Here is a 23,299-nt window from a genome sequence, read left to right on the forward strand (position 1 = left end):
CCAAGAGACTGAGGCTACAGTGAGCTACAATGAGGCCACTGTACTCTACCTGGGGTGACAGAATAAGACTGTCAAGAAAGAGAAAGAGAGAGAGACAGAGACAGAGAAAGAAAAAGAAAACCCGCCAGGCATGGTGGCTCACGCCTGTAATCCTAACCCTCTGGGAGGGCGAGGCAGATAGATTGCTTGAGTTCAAGACCAGTCAGAGCAAGAGTGAGACCCCATCTCTACTAAAAATAGAAAACTAGCCAGGCATTGTGGCAATCACCTGTAGTCCTAGCTACTTGGTAGACGGAGGCAAGAGGATCGCTCAAGCCCAAGAGTTTGAGGTCGCTAATGAACTACAATGACACCGCAGCACTATATCCAGGGTGATGGAGACTTTGCTTAAAAAAAGGAAAAATATATGTCTACACAAAAACTGAATGTTTACAGCAACATTTTTCATAATACCCAAAAGGCAGAAATAACCAGAATTTCCATCAATTAATGAATGGATAAATAAAATGCAGTATAGTGACACCATGGACTATTATTCAGCCACAAAAAGGAAGTACTAATACTATGCTACAACATGGGTGAATCTGGAAAACAATATGCCACAGGAAAGAAATCAGTCTCAAAAAAGCACATATTGTATGAGTCCATTTACATGAAATGTCCAGAACAGGCAGATCTATAGAGATAGAAAGTAGATCAGTGGCTGGTTAAGATAAGAATAAATCTGTGAAACTGTAAAGACAGAAAAAGAAGTTCATGCTAGTTTTGCTGTCACACCTCAAACTGCAGAAGTTCCAGCCACATGGCACAACTTTTATTTCTGTATGTTGTTATAATTGGTCTTTTTTTTTTTTTTTGGCCGGGGCTGGGTTTGAACCCGCCACCTCCAGCATATGGGACCGGCGCCCTACTCCTTGAGCCACAGGCGCCGCCCTATAATTGGTATTTTTTTATTGTTATCGCTGCTTACTGTTTGTAGTGGATAAGTTAAACTTTATCATTGCTATTACACATAAGAAAACAAAAAATATATATATATATATATATGTTTCAGTACTATCCAAGGGGGTCTTAGAACGTACCCCCCAAGGATAAGGGGTGATTACTAACTACAAAGAACTTCCCTACCTCCTACTTCTAACCAAGATGGGAGTTAGAGGGAACAGATTTACCCTCTTGACTAAACAACCAGAAACTCTGCACAAAGTATATACATCAAGTTTTCAAGACACTGGACGTCAGGCAACAAATGATAGCGATCCCAAAATATGGTAAACAAGCAGGGACAGCTCTTCCATTGCCCCAGTTTACTGCCTTTAAGAGAGTTTCCATAATCCTAGCACTCTGGGAGGCCAAAGCAGTGGATTGCTTGAGCTCAGGACTTCGAGACCAGCCTGAGCCAAGAGCAAGACCCCATCTGTAAAAATAGCCTGTGTTGAGGATGGTGCTTGTAGTCCCAGCTATTCAGGAGGCTTAAGGAAGAGCACCTCTTGAGCCCAAGAGTTTGAGGTGCTGTGAGCTATGACACTATGGTACTCTACTGAGGGCAACAAAACAAGATCCGGTCTCAAAAACAAAAAACAAACAAACAAAAAACAAAAAAACCCAGAGAGAAAAAGAGAGTTCCTAGACCATGGATACAGAAAAGGGGCACTCAGGTAAGAGTTAGAAGGCCGAGAGGCACTGAGACAGAGCTGAGGAGCAAGTTGCACAGAGACAGTTCTGAAAATCTGCAGAGGGATTCGAACATCTCTAAAGCAACTGAGCTGCTGCTCTCTTGTGAATGTCGGGAGGAAGAGGGACCAGCTGCCATAGTTTGGATCATCCCACTCAGAAAAAGTGGGACAGGCAGAGAGTGACAGGGTGGGACATCCAGTAGTATAATAAAGACTATCTGGTTCCTTCAAAAAACCTTAGAATTTCCTGAGTTATATGAATACCGTTGTTAAGCTAATTGTGTGACTCCAGGTGGGCCCCCAGGTTCAGAATGGGGGCTGGTCATCGAAGGACCAGGCAAGTGATTAGAGAGAGGATGCAGCAATTTCCTGGGAGAGAAGGGCAGGAAAGGGGCTGGAGGCTGAGTCCAATCATGTGGCCAATGACTCAGTCATGCCCACCTACCGGTTGCTTCCCGGTTGATGAACAACTGATGTACTGGGAAGGTGACACACCTGGATCCCTTCAGGAGAGGATTCAGAAGCTCCGTATCTTACCCCCCACGTCTTGCCCTATGTGTCCCTCCATTTAGCCGTTCCTAACCTGTATCTTCCATAATAAATCTATAAGGGGGAGGAAGGAAAGGATTTGAAAAACTCCCACCTAGCAGGTACAATGTAGAGGTATATGGCATACTTCCTGGGTGAAGGGCTCAATTACAACTTGGACTTTGCCTAACAAATGCAAACAACGTAACTTGTTTGTTATATAAGCATAGTGTCTTTAGTGAGTTCTGTGAACTGTATTAGGGAATTATCAAACCTAAGGGGATTGTGGGAACCTCCAAATTTATAGCCATTCAGAAGTGTGAGTGGCCCCCAATATTTGCAGCTGGCATCTGAAGTGGGGACAAACTTGTGAAGGAGGATAACCTCAATTTGGGGAACGAACTAACTCCAGATAGTGACAGGGTCCACCTGAATGAATGGCAGGACACCTAGTTTGTGTCAGAAAACTGATGTCCAAACAGTTCCCTTGAGTATTCAACAAGATTACTGATCAGTACATGCACATAAGTAAACCACTCGATGCCTGATAAAGAACCAGTAAAAGATAAAATTCAAAAATAAAGACTAAAAATTAACAAATTAGAAAACAAGGTCGGCGCCTGTGGCTCAAGGAGTAGGGCGCCGGTCCCATATGCCGGAGGTGGCAGGTTCAAACCTAGCCCTGGCCAAACACACACACACACACACACACACACACACACGAAAACAAAAAGAGAGACGCTAAGGCCAACAGGTGGTTCTTTGTAAAGACTAACAGAATTGATAAGCCTGTAAATAGGAACAATGAAGAAAAAGAAAAGGCCCCGCAAACCAAATATCAAGAATTAAACAGGAGGGAATTATCCAGCAGTGGCAGCCAAGAGGCAGCAGCGTCAACCCCAGAAGCCAAGAACCAAAAAACACCTCTAAAAGCAACTAAGCTGCTGTCTTGTGAAGGTTGGGAAGAGGGACCAGGTGCCACATTTTGGATCGTCCTGCTCAGAAAAAAAGCTGGGGAAGGCAAGAGTGACAGTGGTGGTACACCAGTAGTGGAAAAAAGCTAAGCTAAAAGCTAGGGACAAGCTGGAGGAGGCCAGCAAGAAAAGCAGGTGCAGCAGGAGAGCACAGAGACCCAGGACAGAGCCTACACGTGGAGCTGCTGGGGGGCTGCCAGCGGATTACCACCACCCCACACTGTCCCTACCAGGCAGGACCCAGTGTCCAGTTCAATTCCTGGGTGGGCCTCTCCCCTACCCAGAGGGAGCAGAGGAAGACGTATGGGAGCTGGGCACCCACAGGATTGTTGGCTACTCAAATGCTAGCCCTACAGCGAGGGCTGGAGGGAGGAGGGTCTGGCCTGTGATCTCTTTAGGGAAAGAACCACCAACTTGCAGCTAGGAGCTTCCCTTCCACAGAACAGGTGGGTCTGGGAACGGAGTCTGGGGAGCAAGTGACCTAGCTGCTTATCAAATATTAGAGAGAGGGGCTCTGCTAGCCCGACACCCTAAATTCACTGAAGAACATGAGGGTCCAGAGTGATGTGGTTTTCCAGGGATAGCTGCACAACCAATTTGGTTCTACTTTCCAGATACTGGTAATAATCTTTGGGTACAGCCTGAGCTCTGCCAAACGGATTAAGTAGGTTGTGCCCCCATCATGGACTTTTCAATCTCTATGCACAATCTGGATCACAGGGTCACATCTCCTACATCACTGATTGAGTCACAGTTTCCCAAAGCTAGAGTGCAGTCCCCTTGATTTTAGGGTGTATCTCTCTGGCCCGGGGCACTGCTGACTGGGCACCCTAACCACCCGCACAGTGTTCATTCCCAGAATAGGAAAACCAATTCTGATCTCCTTGACAACCTGCCACAAGACACGTTGTGAAATTTAATTTCTAGCCTTGGAGTTTCACATTCAAAAATGGCTAGTTTTTTGTGTTTTTTTTTAATACTGGAGTGCCCCCTAGTGTCTCAGGAAAAAACATTTTACACATTCAATAAGAACAACATAACCTACAGTCAAAGAAGAAATTACACATAAAAACAACAAATTACTGCCATTATGAAGAATCAGACCAGATCATCTCCTACAAGGGAAGACAATGTATTAATAGCTACCTTAGAAGATCCTGACTACAAAGAAATTATGGAAATGACAGAAAGGAATTCAGATTATTGGATGGCAAAAACAAAAAAGGGAATTGAAGGAGGCCAGGCCCAGTGGCTCACGCCTGTAATCCCAGCACTCTGGGAGGCTGAGGCAGGTGGATTGCTTGAGCTCAGCAGTTCAAGACCAGCCTGAGCCAGAAAGAGACTCGTCTCTAAAAATAGCCAGGTATTGTGGTGGGTGCCTGTAGTCCCAGCTACTCAGGAGGCTGAGGTAAGAAGATCACTTGAGCCCAAGAGTTTGAGGTTGCTGTGAGCTATGATGTTATGGCACTCTACCTAGGATGACAGAGTGAGACTGTCTCAAAAAATAAAAATAAAGGAATTGAAGGAAAAGTGGAAAGCCAGCAAAACAAAATCCAAAAATTGACCCGAGTTTAACAAAAGACAGGACAAAATCTCCAAGGATTTAGACACCATTAGAAATGATATAAAGGAGCTAAAAAGAATTGAAAGAGTTGGCCAGGCCTGGTGGCTCACACCTGTAATCCCAGCACTCTGGGATGGTGAGGCAGGTGGATTGCTTGAGATCATGAGTTCGAGACCAGACTAAGCAAGAGCAAGCAAGACCCATCTCTGAAAAAAAGAAGATAGCTGAGCTTTGTGGCAGGTGCCTATAGTCCAAGCTACTTGAGAGGCTGAGGCAAGAGAATCATTTTGAGCTCAAGAGTTTGAGGTTGCTGTGAGCTATGACACCTTGGCAATCTACTCAGGGAGACAAAATGAGACTCTGTCTATAAAAACAAATAAAAGACTGACTGAAGGAGTCATTCAGAGAATTTTAAAATGTAGCAGTAGATTAAACTATCAAAAAGAAAGAATCTCAAGCTTGAAGACAAGGTTCTTGGGTTAACCCAGTCATGAAAAGAGAGTAAAAGCAGAGCAATCTCTTAGAGAACTATGGGACTAAACGAAGCATACCAACATACAAATTATAGGTATCCCCAAAGGGGAAGAACAAAGTCCCAGCCAGAGGAGAGTAGACTCCTCCTATCTTCAATCCTCTCAAACAAAACAATTGCAAACCTAGAATTCTGTACCCTGCAAAACTAAGTCTCATTTTCATTGGCGAAATCAAATATTTTACAGACAAGCAAACACTCAGGAAATCTGCCACTACAAGAGCAGGCTTACAGGAAGTACTCAGACCTGTACTGTACATAGACCAACACAATGAACCATCAGCAAAATAAAGACACCTGGAAACTAAAGAACAAAGCCTTACTTCCATAATGGCGCAAGTCCTTCACATAACAAGACAAACAGAACTCTACCCTACTCATCAATTCTCTCAATAAATGTAAATGGCCTTCCTCACTGAAGAGTCACAGACTGGCTAACTAGGAAAAAAAAAAGTACAAACTAAGTATTTGCTATCTTCAGGAAACATGTCTACCCCCCAGGGCCATATCAAGACTCAGAGCAAAGGGTTGGAAAACGATTGTTTCAGGCAAATGGAAACCAAAAGAAAGCAGGTGTTACGATCCTCTGCAGTTACAGATACAATGGGCTTTAAAACAACAAAAGTAAAGATAAAGATGGTCACTATTCATTGGCCAAGGAAACAATACAATAAAATTACATTTAAATGCTCCCAGATATATAAATGAACCCTAACCAGTCTGAACAATATGATATCCTACAATATTATAATAGCCGGAGACTTCAGCACCCCACTTGACAGAACTGAACAGATCCTCCACGCAGAAACTAAATAAAGGGTGAGTGTGATGGCTCATGCCTGTAAAACATAGCACTCTGGGAGGCCAAGGTGGGAGGATCGCCTGAGCTCAGGAGTTCAAGACCAGCCTGAGCAAGAGCCAAACTCCATCTCTACTAAAAACAGAAAAAGTAGCTGGTTGTAGTAGCGCATGCCTGTAGCCCCAGCTACTCAGGAGGCTGAGGCAAGAGGGCTGCTCAGACCCAAAAGTTTGAGGTTGCTGTGAGCTATGATAATGCCAAGGCACTGTACCCAGGGCAACAGAGCAAGACTGTCTCAAAAAAAAAAAAAAAAAAAAGGCACCACAAGTCAATCTAATGACTCATCTCAAGGAGCCAAAAAAGGAAGAGCAATCTAAGACAGAAAAGAAAAGAAATAACCAAAATCAGATCAGAGCTAAATGAAATTGAGAAAAGAATCATTCAGAAGATTAATGAAACAAAAGGTTGATTCTTTGAGAAGATGAACAAAACGGATACACATTTGGCCAGATTAAATAGAAACAGAAAAGCAAGATCTTTAATAAACTCAATCAGAAATAAAAAGGAGAAGTAACAACCAATACCACAGAGATACGAAAGATCTTCACTGAATACTACCAAAAAATCTCTACACTCAGAAATTTGGAAACGTGGAGGAAATGGACAAATCCCTAGAATCACACTACTTCCCTAAATTCAACCAAGAAATAAAACTCGCGAATAGACCAATTTCAAGCTGCAAAATCGAAACAATAAAAAAAGTCTCTAACCAGACAGTTTCATAGCAGAATTGTACCAAACCTTCAAAGAAGATCTGGCACCTACCCTGCAGAGTCTATTCCAAAACACTGAGAAGGAAGGTACCCTCCCCACCTCCTTCTATGAAGCAAACATCACCCAAAATATTGGATACCAAAACCAGGAAAGGGCACAACAACAACAACAACAACAACAAAATCTACAGACCAGTATCATGAATACAAAAATACTCAATAAAATCTTAGCAAACAGAAGTCAGCTATACATCAAAAAAATTATCCACCGTGACCAAGTGGGTTTTGTCCCAAGGATGAAAGGCTGGTGAATTATAAACGTAATTCACCACATAAAAGTAAAAACAAAGACCATATGATTCTCTCAATAGATGTACAGGACTGGTTCTCAACTTCCTAATGCCATGGCCCTTTAATACAGTTCCTGGGGGTCATGACCCACAGGTTGAGAACTGCTGATGTAGAGAAACCTTTTGACAAAATTCAGCACCCTTTTGTGGTGAGAACACTCAAAAATATAGGCATCATCCTAGCACACTGGGAGACTGAGGCAGGTGGACTGCCTGAGCTCACAAGTTTGAGACCAGCCTGCACAAGTGCAAGACCCTGTCTCTAAAAGATAGCCAGGCATTGCACCTGTAGTCCCAGCTACACTGGAGGCTAAGGCAAGAGAATCGCTTGAGCCCAAGAGTTTGAGTTTGCTGTGAGTTATGATCCCAGCGCACTCTGAGGGTGACAAAACGAGACTCTGTCTCCCCACCTCAAAAAAGAATATAGACATAGATGGGACATTTTTCAAACTGAGAGAAGCCACCTACAATAAACCCACAGCCACCATCATACTGAGCAGAAAAAAGTTGAAAACATTCCCTAGAACAAGGATACCCATGATCACCACTGCTTTTCAACATAGCTCTGGGAGTTCTAGCCAATATAGTCAGACAATACAAAGATATTAAGTATATCCAAAGGGGAGCAGAGGTGGTCAAATTACTGCTCTTCACAGATATGATCCTATATTTAGAAAACCCCAAAGACTCAACTGTAAGACTCCTCCAAGTGTTCAAAAAATAGGGCAATGTTTCAGGTTACAAAATCAATGTACACATATCAGTAGCCTTCATATCCATCAATAATAATCAAGCTGAGCATCGAATAAAAAACACAATACTCTTCACAGTAGCATCAAATAAAATGAAATACCTTGGAATAAATCTAACAAGGAATATGAAGAATCTCAACAGAGAATTAGAATTCGCTGAGAAAAGAAATAGCAGAGGATGTTACAGATGGAAATGCATATCATTATCATGCTCATAGCTCGGAAGAATTACAATTGTTAAAATGCCTATACTACTCAAAACAATCTACAGATTTATAGCCGGGCGTTATGGCAGATGACTGTAGTCCCAGCTACTTGGGAGGCCGAGGCAAGAGAATCGCCTAAGCCCAAGAGCTGTAGGCTGCTGTGAGCTGTAATGCCACGGCACTCTACTGAGGGCGACAAAGTGAGACTGTCTCTTAAAAAAAATAGAAATAAATAAAAATAATAAAAATAAAATAAAAAAACTACAGATTTAAATCAATCTCCAATAAAATACCAATGTCTTTTTTTGAGACAAGAGTCTCACTTTGTAGCCTCCAGTAGAGTGCTCTGGCATCATAGCTCATAGCAACCTCTTGAGCTCAAGCGATCCTCTTGCCTCAGCCTCCCAAGTATCTAGGACTACAGTCACCTGCCGCAACGCCTGGCTATGTTTAGAGACCAGGATGATCTCAAACTCGTGAGCTCAGGCGATCCACCCTCTTCAGCCTGCCAAAGTGCTGGGATTATAGGCGTGAGCCACCGTGCCTGGCCTAAAATACCAATGTCTTGAAAAGATAATTGAAAAAATAATTCTATACTTTGTATGGAAACAGGAAAAAAAATCTCGATTAGGCAATGCAATTCTATGAAATAAGAATAAGTCATGAGACAGTCACCTTGCCAGTGATCAAAGCAGCATGGTGGCTCAGCGCCTGTAGCAGAGTGGTTATGGCACCAGCCACATACACCAAGGCTGGCAAGCTTGAACCCGGCCCAGGCCAGCTAAACAACAACTGCAACAAAAAAATAGCCAGGCATTGTGGCAGGCACCTGTAGTCCCAGCTACTTGGGAAGATGAGGTAGAAGATTCACTTAAGCCCAAGAGTTTGAGGTTGCTGTCAGCTGTGACACCACGGCATTCTACCCAGAGCAACAGTTGAGACTCTGGCTCAAAAACCCCCCACAAAAAAAAAACCAAACAACAACAAAAAAAAGCATGGTATTGACATAAAAATTGAAATACAGATCTCTGGAACAGAATAAAGAATTCAGAGATGAAACTAGTCTTCTATAGCCATCAAATCTTTGATAAAACAAACAAAAGCATTTACTGGGGAAAAGAATCCCTATAAAATGGTTCTGGGAGAACTGGAAAGCCACATACAAGAATGAAACTGAACCCATACACTCACCACTTACAAAAATTACAGCAAATCTCACAATAGTTGAGAGGGGGAAATAACTCAAATATCCCTCAGCTGATGAAAGGATAAACAAAACATGGTATCTCCATATATAAAAAGGAATGCGGTACTGATCCATGCCGAAACCTAGACGAGCCTTAAAAACATTACGCTGAGTGAAGGAAGTGAGACACAAAAGGCCACATGGTGTATGACTGCACTTATGTGCAATATCCAGAGTATGCAAATCCATGAAGACAGAAAGGAGATCAGTGGTCGCCAGGGGTTGGGGAGAGACGGGCACAGGGAGTGACTCCTTAGTGGCTATGGAATTTCCTTCCGGGGTGATGGAAATGTTTTGGAACTAGATAGTGGTGATAGTTGAACTATATCATCAATGCACTAAATGCTAATGAATGGTACACTTTACCATGGTTAAAATGGTGAAAAGAAATTGTGAGCACTCCAGAAAAATAACTGGAATAATGGACAATGAAATGTTAACAGCGTTTATTTCTGGGTGATGGTAGGACTGACCGTGGGGCTGACTTTTTTCTTTTTGTACTATTTGAATACTTTTTAAGAAGCATGTGATGTGTTAATAATCAGAATGAACGAAAGCCAAAAAAAAAAAAAAATTACAGCAAATGGATAAACAATCTAAATCTAAGACACAAAACAGGCTCAGCGCCAGTAGTGCAGCCAGTAGCAAGTAGGGCACCGGCCACAATACACAGAGGCTGGCAGGTTTGAGACTGGCCGGGGCCTGCTAAACAACAATGACAACTGCAACTAAAAAATACCCAGGCATTGTGGTGGGCGCCTGTAGTCCCAGCTACTCAGGAGGCTAAGCAAGAGTATCACTTAAACCCAAGAGTTTGAGGTTGTTGTGAGCTGTGATGCTATAGCACTCTACCGACGGCAACATAGTAAGACTGTCTCAAATAAAATAAAAAAAAAAAAAAGACACAAAATAAAAAACCCTAGAAGATACTGTGGGAAAAACTCTGATCAGCCTAGGTAAAGAATTTACGAAGAAGACCCACTAGCAATTGCAGTAGCAAAAAAATAAATGGGACCTCATCAAGTCAAAAAGTTTTTGCACAGGATGGCACCGGTGGCTCAGTGAGTAGGGTGCTAGCCCCATATACTGAGGGTGGCGGGTTCAAACTCGGCCCCAGCCAAACTGCAACAAAAAATAGCCACATGTTGTGGCTGGCACCTGTAGTCCCAGCTACTCAGGAGGCTGAGGCAAGAGAATCACCTAAACCCAGGAGTTAGAGGTTGCTGTGAGCTGTAACGCCACAGCGCTCTACCGAGGGCGATAAAGTGAGACTATCTCTAAAAAAAAAAAAGTTTTTGCACAACTAAAGATGTAATCCCCAAAGCAAAAAGACAACCTTCAGAATGGGAAAAGATATGTGTATGGTACAAATCCTACAAAGGGCTAATAACCAGAATCTAATGAATTCCAGCCTATCAGTAAAGAAAAAACAACCTCATTAAAAACTGGGCAAGGGACATGAATAGAAACGTTTACTTATGAGGATGGAAGAATGCCAATCAGATGAAAAAATGTTCATCATCTCTAATTATCAGAGAAATGCAAATCAAAACAACTTTGAGATAGTACCTGACCCCACTGAGAATAACCCAAATCACAAGGTCCCAAAACAACAGTTGCGAGCATGGGTGCAGAGGGAAGGGAACACTCACACACTGTCGGTGAGAACGCAAACTAGCACAGCGTTTTTGGAAAAAAGGTATGGAGATTCTTCAAAGAACTACAAGTAGACCTACCACTTGACCCTGCTAGGCATTTACACAAACGGAAAATAAAGATATTTTACTCCAGGGACATTTGCACTATAATGTTCACAGCCACTCAGTTCACAATTGCAAAGATGTGGGAAAAATCCAAGTGCCTATTAACAAGTGAATGGATTAATAAACTAAGGCAAGGCTCATACCTATAATCCGCACACTCTGGGATTCTGAGGTAGGTGGATTGCTTGAGCTAAGGAGTTCCAGACCAGCTTGAGCAAGAGCAAGAACAAGACCAACACCCAAGACCAAGACCCTGTTTCTACTAAAAATAGAAAAACTAGGCTTGGCAGCTAGGGTGCCAGCCACATATACCCCTGGAGCTGGAGGGTTCGAATCCAGCCTGGGCCTGCCAAACAATGACAACCAACACAAAAAAAAAAATATATATATAGCCCGGCATTGTGGCAGGAGCCTGTAGTCCCAGCCACTTGGGAGGCTGAGGCAAGAGAATTGCTTGAGCCCAAGAGTTTGAGGTTGCTGTGAGCTGTGATGCCACAGCACTCTACCCAGAGCAACAGCTTGAGACTCTGTCTCAAAAAAATAAATAAAAATAGAAAAACTAGCCTAGCATTGTGGTGGGCACCTGTAGTCCCAGATACTTGGGAGGCTGAGGCAAAAGGATCACTTGAGCCCTGGAGTTTGAGGTTGCTCTGAGCTATGATGCCACAGCCCTCTACCCAGGGTGACAGAGTGAGATTCTGTCTAAAATAAATAAATAAAAATAAACTGTGGCATATGTGTAGCATGGAATACTATTCATCCCTTAAAAAAAGATGGAAATTTTGCATCCTTTGTAACAACCTGGGTGGATGAGGGTCCTCAAACTACGGCCCGGAGGCCACATGAAGCAGTGTGATTGTATTTGTTCCTGTTTTGTTTTTTTACTTCCAAATAAGATATGTGCAGTGTGCATAGGAATTTGTTCAGTTTTTTTTTTAAACTATAGTCCGGCCCTCCAACGGTCTGAGGGACAGTGAACTGGCCCCCTGTTTAAAAAGTTTGAGGACCTCTGAAAAAACAAGCATCACGTGTACTCAATTATCAGTCTGAAACTAGGAGATTAACACTCACAGACCCACATGAGAAAATATTTCAATTAAATTCAAGAAGGGGGAAGGGAGGGAGTGTAGTAGCTTCCCATCCAATGGGTACAATTCATGGATATACGGCACACTCCCTGGGTGGAGGACACGACTACAACTTTGAATTTTACCTGTCATGTGTAAATTATATAACCTAGTGGTTTGTGCCCTCATATTCATCTGAAATTAAAAAATAAATAAACCCATTCATGAGTAACACAAAACTCTTAGTAAACCAGAAATAAAATTTTATATCATATAAAGTACTATAGCATGTACCATACTTGGTGGTAAATACTGAAAACTTCTCTGCGATCAAAAATAAGAAAAGGGAAAGAGCATCGGAAAGCTTGTAAGATACTGGCAACGTTCGTTCTTAACCTGAATGGTAATCACATTGGTGTTCACTTTTTAGTAATCCACTGAGGTGAACATTTACGTTTTATGAATCTTTCTTTATGTATCTTTCACATTTAACAAAAGATTGTTTTAAATGAGCATCAGACTGAGATATTGTTATGGGGCCTAAAATTCATGTTGAAGTCCTAAGTTTCAGTACCTCAGAATGTGACTATATTTGGAGACAGGGTCTTTAAGAAGATAATTAAGTTAAAATGTAGTCTTTACGATGGGCCTATCCAATCCAACATGACTGGTCTCCTTATATGAAGAGAATTTAGACACTGAAGTAGACAACACGAAGATACAGGCCACCTATAAGCCAAGGGAAGCAGAAGAAAGCAACTCCATCCTCTAGAGCTGTAAATTTGTTGTTTAAGCCATCCATTTTGTCATTCTTCCTTATGGCAGCCCTAGCAAACTAATACAGAGTTCTTCAGACCTAAAGTCTAAAACCCATACTCCTCGTATGCTAAGTATGACCACAATGAGGAAATGTGTGAAGAAAAAGGATGAACACTGGAATTAATCCAATACAGTGATAAATTTTAAAAAGTTAATGATAGTAAGAAACAAAGCAACCCCCCATTTTTGCATAAAAATGTAAAAACCAAAATACTAAGATACCTGCTATGCTCTGGAGACACTCCGAAATACTCAATAACTTTATACTTTAGTGGGAAAAAAAAAATTTTTTTTTTTTTTTTTTTTGTAGAGACAGAGTCTCACTGTACCGCCCTTGGTAGAGTGCCGTGGCGTCACATGGCTCACAGCAACCTCTAACTCCTAGGCTTACGCGATTCTCTTGCCTCAGCCTCCCGAGCAGCTGGGACTACAGGCGCCCGCCACAACACCCGGCTATATTTTTGTTGCAGTTTGGCCGGGGCTGGGTTTGAACCCGCCACCCGCAGCATATGGGGCCGGCGCCCTACTCACTGAGCCACAGGAGCCGCCCCAATTTTTTTTTTTTTTTTTTTGTTGCAGTTTGGCCGGGGCTGGGTTTGAACCCGCCACCCTCGGCATATGGGGCCGGTGCCCTACTCACTGAGCCACAGGCGCCACCCTAGTGGGAAAAATTAGAGTTCAGCTAAGTAATAAACCATGGAAAAGCCAGGTATGGTAACTCATGCTTATAATATTGGCTTTGAGAGGCTGAGACAAGAGGCCAGGAATTGGAGACTAGCCTGGACAACATAAAGACACCCCATCTCTACAAAAAACGTAAAAATCTGCTGGGTGTGGTTGTGCACACCTGTATTCTTAGCTACTGGGGGGTGGAGGGAGCTTAAGGCAGGAGGATCTCTTAAGCCAAAGAGTTCAGAGCTGCAATGAGCTATGAGCACACCACTGCACTCCAGCCTGGGCAACAGAGTTAGAGCCTTTCTGTATTTAAAAAAAGAAAAAACAGTAGGAGAGGGGAGGAGAGAGTGAAGACTAATTAGAATAGAGGACAAGCCAAAAAAATGCTATGTGTAGAAACCAAGGAGGAGCTTAATTTCAAAAAAGGGTAATAATCATATTAAATACCTTAGAGAGGCTAAAAAGAATAAAGTCAAAAAAAAAAAAAAAAGCCATTGGACTGGTTAATCAGTTGGCCATTTATGACCTGACCTTCACAGAATTAACAGGGAAAAGGAAAAACTTAATTCAAAGTGGTTAAAAAGTAGGTGACAATTCCAGCTATACCAGCAGTTCTCAAACTGTGGGTCCTGACCCACAGGAACTGTATTAAAGCGCCGCAGCATTAGGAAGATTGAGAACCACTGAGCTATACTGATAAGGCTAATAAAAACCCTTTGCAACTGTGTGGAAGTGAGCTGACACCTGATCAGTCTCCATTCTCCTTTTCCCCTCTATTAAAGTCTTCCTAGGGGAGCAGGGGGGAGGTAGGTGACAAAGGGAATATATAAATTGAAAAGAGGCTCCAAATAGATGGGAGTATATGAAATTAAGACTACAGGAAAGGTTTTTCATAGGCAACAAGATTATACACTTCTTCCTAATGGAAATGAATGAGGGATGAGTAAAAGAAAGTAAAGTAAAAGAAACTGACATTACTCATGTTCCGATATCAAGTGGACAGAGTAATACTCCATTAGAAATGTCACTGTATATGGGCGGCGCCTGTGGCTCAGTGAGCAGGGTGCCGGCCCCATATACCGAGGGTGACAGGTTCAAACCTAGCCCCGGCCAAACCGCAACAAAAAAATAGCCGGGCGTTGTGGCGGGCGCCTGTAGTCCCAGTACTCAGGAGGCTGAGGCAGGAGAATCGCCTAAGCCCAGAAGTTGGAGGTTGCTGTGAGCTGTGTGACGCCACGGCACTCTACCGAGGGCAATAAAGTGAAACTCTGTCTCTACAAAAAAAAAAAAAAAGAAATGTCACTGTATGTGGGGAGATGGAGATGGCAGAATGGGGATTTAGAAAAAAGAACTACAGGGGGCATTATACAAAGAGAAGTGAAAGAGAAGCCTGTGACACTCACAAAGTCAGACTGTTGGCAACTTTGTTCCTTTCTCCAATAATGATCAGACACCTAACCAAAGCTGGAGATTAACCAGTAGAAATTAAAGACCAGAGGGTGAGAGAACAGTAGAATCAGCTGGAAATTCAAGCCTCCCTACCAGATACCTGTGGTCACTGACTTAAGATTGGAATTCCTTATGAAATCTTACAACTGATTTCACACTTGCTCCAAACAAAGCTACATCTATACCTACTTGCTAGCGAACACTTGTAATCCTACCACCTCAAGAGGTGGGAGGATCTCTTAAGCTCAGGAGTTTTACACCAGCAAGAGCAAGACTCCATCTCTACTAAAAATAGAAAAAAATCAGCCAGGTGTCATGGGCACCAGTACCAGTAGTCCAGATACTCAAAAGGCTGAGGCAGGAGGATCACTTGAACCTAGGACTGTGAGGTTGCTGTGAGCTAGGCTGACACCTAGCCTGGGCAAGTGAGACTGTCTCAAAAAAAAAAAAAAAATTAAACCTGAAGCCAGTAGATGATCTAATATACACCTACATAAGAGAAAAACTAATCAATTCCAGGTGGAGGGGGTAGGGGAACGAGGGGGATGGGGAAAGGAGTAGGGCACTGGCCCCATATACCAGAGGTGGTGGGTTCAAACCTAGCCCTGGTCAAAAACTGCAAAAAAAAAACAAACAGATTTTGATTAAGGTGGGTCTGAGATTTTGCACTTCTAACAAACTCCTAGAGATGCCACAGACCAGATGCCCTCACACCACACTCAAGGGGCAATGTGACCATCCTATATTGGTTTAATTTAATGAAGACACCTATGTCATTCTAATACTTGTTAGTGGGTACCACTCTCTCTCCCACTTTCTAACAATTTTAACTACTTCTCATCTGCCTAAGGATTTGGTACTAGTAATAATTATGATAGCTAATATTTTGTTATTATGTCAAGTACTGTTACATGTATTTATTTAATCCTCAAAAAAATCATGGAAGTTGTACTATTATCTTCATTTTATAGATTAGAAAAACAAGACAGTAGGCTAGTAAGTGGGAGAACTCAGAATGACTACCTAAATTGCCTCTCCAGGGCAAAAGTGCTAGCGGCTTCTCGGAAAGGATGGGGGTCTCTGGATGGAGAGGACTACTGGATCCACATCTCCATACAGCGGGAAACAGGTAGAATGAGTTGTTACAGGAGCTACCAGAGGGCTATCAGAAAATACAGTTCTTCAGGGAGACTGAGTGGAAATTAGTACAAAAGAAACGTTTTTGATTTCAACAAATTTACAAAGTGTAATCGGAAAGGCAAGACTAACTTGGATAGAAAAGTCAATTTCACTAACAGTCTACAAGTATCACAGCAAAAAAAGTCAGGCGTTTGCAATTTAAGTAGCGTGTTTGTGTAGTTTCTGGGCACTGAGAATTTGCATTTCTAAGAAGTTCCCAGATGACGAGGCAGCTAACCTGGGAACCACACTTACACAATCACATGGAGAAAACCTGAGTTTTTTTCCGTTTCCCAGTTATAAACATACAGACTTATGGCATCTCTAACTTTTTACACTCAGATTTGGGGTTATTTTAACTGTGCTAATTCATAGATTTGGACTTTTAAAAAAATTAGTACTAAATCCAAGCTATTTTGCTGACAGTATTTGTTCAAAAGATGCTTAAACGTTTTCAGAGATTCCTTGAAGCCAACGACATTCAGAGTTCCTTGGGGTCTCGCTTTGCATTAGCTGTGCCTTTTCCCTAGGCCGTTCCTGGAGCCACGTAACATCCAGCATTCCGCCGCCGCAGGCGAAGGAGCTAAGGAACCGGGGCTTGGCCCCTGGGAAGCCAACAGCCGCGAAGTCACCCACTGGCGCGAGCTCGGCCCCAGCCCGGGGTAGCGCCTGTGGCCTCCCAGCATCCGCACCGCCCGGCCCCTGAACCCGCCGGGCCGAACCTGCAGCCCTGCCCTCCGCGCAAACACACACGACCGCGCAGACTCACGTCCCGGTCGCCAGCCTGTCTCTCCAGAAAGGCACCCGCCCCGGCCGGCGGGAGAAGATGGCGAGCGCCTGCCACAGCAGCCGAGCGTTGTAACGCGCGCCGGGGCTCTCGCGCGTCCTTGTCGACTCTCGGGGCAGGTGGCTGGACGTCCCTCCCGCGCGCGCCGCTGATTGGCCCCGCCCCGGAGGCGGGGCTGACCCTGCGGACGAGTTTTACGCCGGGAGGTTTCTTTTACTTTCTTTTGCGGATCCCTCTCTGCCTAGGAAATCCTACGTGGAATCCAAACACATGAAATGGATACGAAACCTATATTCTTCTTATTGATTTATTTCATAAGTTTGAACATATGCAATAAAAAAGTAGAAATCTATTTTCAGACTAAGTTTTAAAATGGGGATAATGATAAATGAAGTCCTACTTGGGGGCGGGACGAAGAGGTTTGCGTACTCGGTGCGTTGAGGGTAGTTGGAAATGGTAAGTTTTATTTTGTCTTTGTCTTTAACTGCTAGACTTGCAGTATTAGGAAGCTTTCCAAAGAGGAAATGAGTTTTTCTAGAGACTTACACGAACGTAAGTTAATTGGCAACAAATTAAAAGGTGTGTTAAAATTTGGTAATACAGGGCCAGACCTGGTGGCTCATATCTCTAATCCTAGGATTCTGGGAGGCTGAGGCAGCTGGATCGCCTAGCTCAGGAACTCAGGAGACCTGAACAAAAGGGAAACCTGTCTCTAAAAATAGAAAAAGCTAACTGGGCTTTGTGGCTGGTACCTGTAGTTCCAGTTACTGGGGAGGCTAAGGCAAGGGGATTGCTTGAGCCCGAGTCTGAGGTTGCCGTGAGCTGGGATCCCAGGGCATAAAGGCTCGATACCTGTAGTTCAGTGGTTAGGGCGCCTGCCACGTACACCAGACTGGGTTCGAACCCAGCCTAGGTCTACTAAACAAACCAACAACAACAACAAAAAAAAATAGCTGGGCGTTGTGGCCGGCGCCTGTAGGCCCTGCTACTCGGGAGGCAGAGTCAAGAGACTCGCACAGCACTCTACAGAGGGTGACAAAGTGAGACTGTCTCAATAAATAAGTAAATAAAAACAATAAAATACACGTGACATAAAATTTACCGTCTTAACCATTTTTTTAGGGGTACAGTTCAGTGGCATTGACTACATCTACACTGTTAATGCCATCGTCACCATCAACCGTCTGATACAGGGTTCCCCAGTTCAGAGCTGGACAGGGATCCCAGTTTTCTAGACCTGGGCAAACAGATTTTTTTTTTTTCCAAACCACACTCTGGACAAGCAGGATAGGAGAAAAGCAGCTTAACCAGTATTCTATCTTGGTGACTCCCCTTGGAGTGGAAAATACACACCCTGCTGCTCTCTGGGACGGAACTGTGAGAACCACATTCATTTGTTAATACATTCCATCACTAATCAACATAGGCAGGATATTTTCTAGCCAAGTGTGACATACGGTTCCCAAGATACCTGCTGGCAGGAAGTATGTGAATCTCTAGAGCAATGGTTCTCAAACTTCCTCATGTTTTGACCCTTTAATACAGTTTCTCATGTTGTGGTAACCATAAAATTATTTACATTGCTACTCATGAGGAACTGTATTAAAGGATCGCAGCATTAGGAAGGTTGAGAACCATTGCTCTAGACAAAAGACCACGGGGTTGTCCACTTGGGAATTCGCCCCTTTCCTGCTGGAGGCTTTGTTACCCTTCTAAGTCCTTCTCTGTAAAATAAACTTTGTCCTATCACTTATTAGTATGGTCTGGGGTTTCATTCTTGAATCATCAGGCCAGAACCCCTCCCCCCCCAAAAAAAATAGCTGGTAACACATCTACAGAACTCTTTTCATCTTGCAGGACTGAAATTTTTTTTTCTTTTTTTGTAGAGACAGAGTCTCACTGTACCGCCCTCGGGTGGAGTGCCATGGCGTCACACAGCTCACAGCAACCTCTAACTCTTGGGCTTACGCGACTCTCTTGCCTCAGCCTCCCGAGCAGCTGGGACTACAGGCACCAGCCACAACGCCCGGCTATTTTTTTGTTGCAGTTTGGCCGGGGCTGGTTTGAACCCGCCACCCTCGGCATATGGGGCCGGCGCCCTACTCACTGAGCCACAGGCGCCGCCCAGGACTGAAATTCTTTACCCATTAAACAATAGGGCAGTCTCACTCTGTGCCCTGGGTAGAGTGCCCCATTCCCCTCCTTCCTGGCAATTGCCATTCTTTCCGTCTCTACGTACTTAATGCAAATGGAATCATATCGTATTTGTGTGTGACTGATGTATTTCACTTGGCATCATGTCTTCAAGGTTCATCCATGTTGTAAATCCGTGTCAGAATTTCCTTTTAAAGGCTAAGTAGTATTCCATTGTATACACGTACATATAGACCACAATTTGTTGACTCATTCATCTGTCAGCTGTCATAGATTGTTTGGACAGTTTCGGCTACTGTGAAATAATGCTGCTATGAACATGCATGTACAAATATCTCTTCTTTTCCCTGCTTTCAATTCATTTCGGTATATACACAGAAGTGGAATTGCTGGATCATATGGTTATTATATTTGTAATTTTGGGGGGAACTGCCATACTGTTTTTCATAATGGCTGCACCATTTTATATGCCCAAGAACAGTACAGGAGAGTTCAATTTCCCCACATCCTCACCAGCATTGACTGCTTTTTGATAGTAGCCATCCTTATGAGTCTGAGGTAGTATCTCGTGGTTCTGATTTGCATTTCCCTAATGACTAGTGATGTTGAACATCTCGTATGCTTATTGACTATGCCATTTTTATATATTCTTTGCAGAAATGTCTATTCAGGTCCTTTGCCCATTTTATAATGGGCTTTACTTTTTTTTTTTACATTTTAATTAGTACAAGTACATAATAGTTATATATATTTATAGAGGCCATGCGATGTTTTGATACAGGCATAGACTGTGTAACCATCAAAGCAGGGTGATTGGGACATACATCATCTTATGCATTTATCATTTGTGTTAGGAATATTCCGATTCCATCCTTTCAGTTATTTCATAGTATATTATAACTTGTCGACTATAGTCATTTTGTTGTGCTATCAAATACTGTTCATTCTATCTAACTATATTTTTGCATCCATTAACCATCCCCACTTTATCCCCGCTCCCTGATACTCTTCCCAGCCTCTGGTAACTGTAATTCTACTATCTGTTTTCATGAGATCAATTATTTTAAGATGTAGTATTTAGCTCCCACATATGAGTGAGAAGATGTGAGATTTGTCTTTCTGTGCTTGGCTTATTTCACTTAACATAATGTCCTCCATTTCCGTCCATACTTTTACCAATGACAGGATTCCATTCTGTTTTATGGCTGAATGATACTCCATTATGTGTACGTACCACAATTTCTTTATCCATTCATCTTTTGATGGACATTCAAGTTGATTTTAAATATTGGTTATTGTAAATAGTGCTACAATAAACATGGGCGTGCAGACATCTTTTCAATATACTGATTTCCTTTCTTTTGGTTATAAACTTAGGAGTAGGATTGCTAGGTCAGATGGTGGTTCTAGTTTTAGTTTTTTGAGGAAGTTCCATACTATTCTCCATAGTGGTTATACTATTTACCTTCCCACCATCACTATCTGAGGGGTCTCCTTTCTCCACAACCTTACCAGCATTGCCTGTGTATTTGATAAAAACCATGAGATGGTAGATATCTCATTGTGGGGTTTGATTTTCATTTCTCTGATGACTAAAAATGTTAATCATTTTTTCTTTTTCTTTTTTTTTGAGACAGAGTCTGGCTTTGTTGCCATGAGTAGCATGCCCTAGTGTCATAGCTCACAGCAACCTCAAATTCTTGGGCTGAAAGTGATCCTCTTGCCTTAGCCTCCCAAGTAGCTAAAACTCTAGGTCCTGCTGCAACACCCAGCTGTTTGTAGAGACAGGGTCTTGCTCTTGCTCAGGTTGGTCTCAAACTCCTGAGCTCAAGCAGTCTACCCACCTTAGCCTCCCAGAGAGCTAGGATTACAGGCTTGAGCCACTGCCCCTGGCCATCAATTTTTCATATACTTCTTGGCCATTGGTGTGTCTTCTTTTAAGAAACGTTTATTCAGATCTTTCGCCCATTTTTTAATCAGATTATTTTATTTTTTCCCTAATATGCTGAACTCCTTATATGTTCTAGTTATTGATCCTTTTCAGATGGGTACATGGCAAATATTTTCTCTCATTCTGTGGAATGTCTCTTCTCTTTGTTGGTTGTGTACATCTATGCTGTACAGATGATTTTTACCTTGATGTGATCCCATTTGTCCAATTTTCCTTTGGCTGTCTATACTTCTGAAGTATTACTCAAGAAATCTTGCCCAGAACAATGTTGTGGAATGCTTCCCTAGTGTTTTCTCTTAGTAATTTCATAGTTTCAGGTCTTAGATGTAATCTATTTTGATTTAGTTTTTGCGTATGGCAAGAGATAGGGTTCTATTTTCATTCTTCTGCATATAGATATCCAGTTTAGTCAGCACCATTTATTGAAGATACTGTCTTTTCCCAACTATACGTTCTTGGCACCTTTGTCAAAAATAAGTTTACTAAAGATGTGTGGATTTATTTCTGGATTCTCTCTTATGTTCCATTAGTCTATGTGTCTGTTTTTATGTTAGTACCATGAAAGTTTTGGTCACTACACCTCTGTAGTACAATTTGAAGTCAGATAATGTGATTCCTTCAGTTTTGTTCTTTTTGTTAAGGATGGCTTTGGCTATTCTGGGTGTTTTGTCTTTCCTTACATATTTTAGGGTTTTTTTCTATTTCCGTGAACATCAGTGTTATTTTGATGGGGATTGCTTTAAATCTGTAGATTGCTTTGGGTAATATGGATGTTTCAATAATATAGATTCATGAGCATGGACTATCTTTTCTTTTTTTTTTTTTTGAGACAGAGTCTCACTTTGCTACCCCTGATAGAGTACCGCGGTGTCATAGCTAACAGCAACGTCAAACTCCTGGGCTTAAGTGATTCTCTTGCCTCAGCCTCCCAGATGGCTGGGTCAACAGGCGCCCACCACAATGCTCGGCTATTTTTAAAGATGAGGTCTCGCTCTGGCTCAGGCTGGTCTCAAACCTGTGAGCTCAGGCAATACACATGTCTCAGCCTCCCAAGTGCTGGGATTATAGGTGTTGAGTCACCGCACTATGCCCAGCTGTTTCAAGAAATTTTTTTTTTTTTTTTTTGGAGATAAGAGTTTCACTTTGTCACCCTCGATACAGTGCCGTAGTGTCACAGCTCACAGCAACCTCCAGCTCCTGGGCTTAGGTGATCCTCCTGCCTCAGCCTTCCGAGTAGCTAGGACTACAGGCGCCTGCCACAACACCCAGCTATTTTTTGTTGCAGTTTGGCCGGGACCCGGTTTGAACCACCACTGCCCCGGCCCGCGGGGAATTCAACGGGGACCTGGGAAACAAAGGGGTCAGTCGAATGAGGGGACAAGAGACATGAAAGAATGAGAGCAAGTCAAGAGTCTGATCAAGCTCTGTCGAGTTTATTTTTCAGCTGGACTTATAAGCACACAAACGAGGAAGTAACTAAGGGCTATTCCTAACAGGGCGGGGAGGGGGCTAGTTTCTGGAAAATTACTAGGAGAAGGACCCTAAGGCAGGGGGTACATTTTTGAGGAGATACGCAAGGGGAAAGTACCATTGCTGTTTACGGTTGAATTCCTGAGAACAGTTTGCCTGTAAAATCAAGATAGCAAGGGGCATTCTTGTGAGATGTTTTGGCTCCCGGCATCTCCTCCCTTTTAGTTTTTTAAATTGTTGGGGTCTGTCAGTTGTCGGCGTAGAAGAGAGGACATTAACCTTTTGGGGGGAAGTATTGACCTGATTCCTCCCGCGGGCATAATGACCGCATGATAAGTTTGAGCGTCTTTTGGGGAGGAGAGGAGAAATTTTTACGACGCTAACCTCTATGCAAATCAGGTTTGCTTCCAAGGGACTCAGAGAGGCTGTTTATGCCTTCCCTCTGCAGTGTCTTTATTGCACCCCGTAAAAAGGTACCCAGGTTGTACTCACATATGATGGTGAGTCAACATGCATAGCTCTGAGTGCTTACGCGGTTCCCGGAGGAATATCTTCGTTGTTAGGTTCGGCGAGGCCCCGGTCTGC

General features: G+C 42.9%; 1 protein-coding gene across 3 annotated transcripts in view; it reads right to left on the reverse strand.

Moving 5' to 3' along the window:
* CLCC1 (chloride channel CLIC like 1) overlaps nt 1-17,267 on the reverse strand; it is a 38,829-nt gene extending 21,562 nt beyond the window's left edge. For all 3 annotated transcript variants that reach the window (XM_053592037.1, XM_053592035.1, XM_053592036.1), the window contains exon 1: nt 17,122-17,267. The gene's annotated coding sequence lies outside the window, so the exon portion shown is untranslated. The remainder of the gene's footprint in view (nt 1-17,121) is intronic.
* Nucleotides 17,268-23,299: the final 6,032 nt, after the last annotated feature.

The sequence above is a fragment of the Nycticebus coucang genome, chromosome 5, assembly GCF_027406575.1.
Source record: "Nycticebus coucang isolate mNycCou1 chromosome 5, mNycCou1.pri, whole genome shotgun sequence".
Lineage (NCBI taxonomy): Eukaryota > Metazoa > Chordata > Mammalia > Primates > Lorisidae > Nycticebus > Nycticebus coucang.